The 2,377-nt window shown below is 33.4% G+C and overlaps 1 pseudogene; it reads left to right on the top strand.

Annotated features, from left to right (window-relative positions):
- The first annotated feature begins 1,349 nt into the window (after positions 1–1,349).
- On the top strand, positions 1,350–1,903 carry LOC133178615 (uncharacterized; annotated as a pseudogene).
- Positions 1,904–2,377: the final 474 nt, after the last annotated feature.

The following is a 2,377-nucleotide window of genomic DNA, read 5'->3' as shown; positions in this document are numbered from 1 at the left end:
ACGTGATAACTTGTGCAACAATGAAACAAGCAACAAGAGTGGTTATTATAGATGAAATAATAATCCAGATGTCTAAATCCATACAGTCAGTTCTGAATCTATGTGGTGATTTGTCAAATTCATTGAAATCAAAACGAGTATTTCCATCCGAGCAAAAGTATCTTTCAACATGTAAGAAATATTTCTTGTTATGAAACATCCACGTCAGGAAGTCGAAGTTTTTACAAGTGCAATGCAACTTATTGATTAAGAGAGTTATTGATACCTTTGACATACAGAAGATATATGAAAACGAATCCATTTCTTGATCTGAAAGGGTATTTATCCGATTGTCTGACATATCGACGAACGAAAGATTAATCATATGTTTGATTCTGAAATTCACATCAGACAGCTGATTATGATTACGTCTAAGAACTTCCAATTTTGCCATGTTTTTACATACACAACCTGGTAAATATGCAAGTTTGTTGCTTGATAGATCAAGTTCTTCCAATAGAAGTTGATTTTTAAATAGCTGGCACCTGTAATCTAAATGAATTGAACGCGCTAAAAGATTTTTGTCCATATTTATATATTTAAGATTCTTGCCACTCGCAGTAAAAGCTTTACAATGTTATATTTGAAGAACGACGAAATTCAAAATATGACTTTGAATATCTTGCACTCAGAGACATTTTAGAGTTCAAATTTTGCTTTTCGTTGCATTTTTCAAAAAAGGAAAAGTATTTCTGCGGTTTTAAAAGAAAAGTTATAATTAATTCTTTCAAATTATGGAGTGTGTGAAATTCAAATAGATAAATTCCTGTTGAAAGTCGATCAAGTGCAAAAGACAGCCTCTCAAGGGTTTTTGGTTTGTTCGGCCAAGCCCTATTTACAATTAGCTCAATCCTGTTGTGTGCAAATGAAGCTTTATTGAGTTTTGTTTGTCGTAATTTTGCAATGTGTGAAACAGTTAGCTTCGTTTCTATTCCTATAAGACAATGGATTTCGTCAGCGCAAAACGATCAAGAAGAAATCTCTTTCAGACCATAAGTAACAATTGGGAGAGAAGCAAATCCTAATTCTGTGTTATGAGGGATGTCGAGATTTTCCAAATGACGAAGAGCCTTCATCGACCTTTAGAAGGCACCCCACTTACCCGTTATCAATTTACTCTAGTCCTTTATAAAGCAGTAAATATTTTAGGTCTTTCAAACTCACGTTACACTTTCCACTCGTTCCGAATTGGGGCTGCCTCGGATAGTTTTTCTAAAGGGCATGAATCCGAAATAATGAAAAAAGGTAGATGGATTTCACCTGTTTATAAGACTTATATCAGAAATCAGTGTGGTATATTTTATTACATAATGCAAGAAAAAAGTATCGGGATAGTTGGCTAATCCATTGTCAAGTGGCTTTTCCAACACTCAAGCCTTTCAACTGAAAAATCACATTTGGGACTTAGACGACTAAATTATCACATCCTTCAGCAGAGCAAGGGTGGTCTAACATGGAGAAAATTGTTCCACCGCATTGAGTTACCATTCAGGTATGAACCATCGCCTGATATTTTAATCATTCCCTGTGAGGGTAATGATATTGGTATTGTGCATTTACTTGAGATACGCTTAAAGATGAGAGAAACAATTCAAATGATTCTGTCTAAACTTACAAACACTGTACTTTGGTGGTCTCATATTCTTCCCAGAACTTCATGGCGCTATAGTAAAAAAGTTTTATGAGTAAATTGTTTGTTGTTAGTAATGGTTTTTATATCAGTTACCCGGAGATATCTTAAGATTCTCGAGGATTTTTTGTTACGGATGGAGTTCATCTTTGTGAACTTGGCAATGAAATACTATTATACAATTTACGAAGTTAATTGCTACAAGTCTGCTCCTTCAATGGCGATGGTAGGTGACTGGCCAATGTAAGTGTCGATTATCCCATTGCTTGAACAACCATGTGGCGATATTTCGCGACGCTTTTGGATTTTATAGATTTGATAGTATCTGTTCCCAGTACCAGTCTAATTTTGTAAAAATCTTTCTCAATCATGAAGCCAATAATGTATAATGATAATGTCATAATGTATAACACCATAATGTATATTAATGGAATGCATAATGTATGCATACTGAATAATGTATAATGATGGATGCTACAATATATAATGAAAAAAATGTATGATGTATGCATAATGAATAATGTATAATGATGGATTGCATAATGTTTGAATAATGAATGATGTATAATATCTTTGAGGGCTCCATATTGGACAGTGGTTGAAATTGATCAAACAATGTTTTGACTAGTAGCCCTCAAATGATAATGTGGAATAATATTTAATGTAATGTATAATGTAATGTTTAATGTAGTGCATAATTGATTTTAA

This window comes from Saccostrea echinata, unplaced genomic scaffold, assembly GCF_033153115.1.
Source record: "Saccostrea echinata isolate AGI-Se365-2 ecotype Australia unplaced genomic scaffold, CSIRO_AGI_Sech_v1 ptg000003l, whole genome shotgun sequence".
Classification (NCBI taxonomy): domain Eukaryota; kingdom Metazoa; phylum Mollusca; class Bivalvia; order Ostreida; family Ostreidae; genus Saccostrea; species Saccostrea echinata.
The sequence above is the reverse complement of the archived record's forward strand: the minus strand, read 5'-3'. Positions and strand labels throughout refer to the sequence as shown.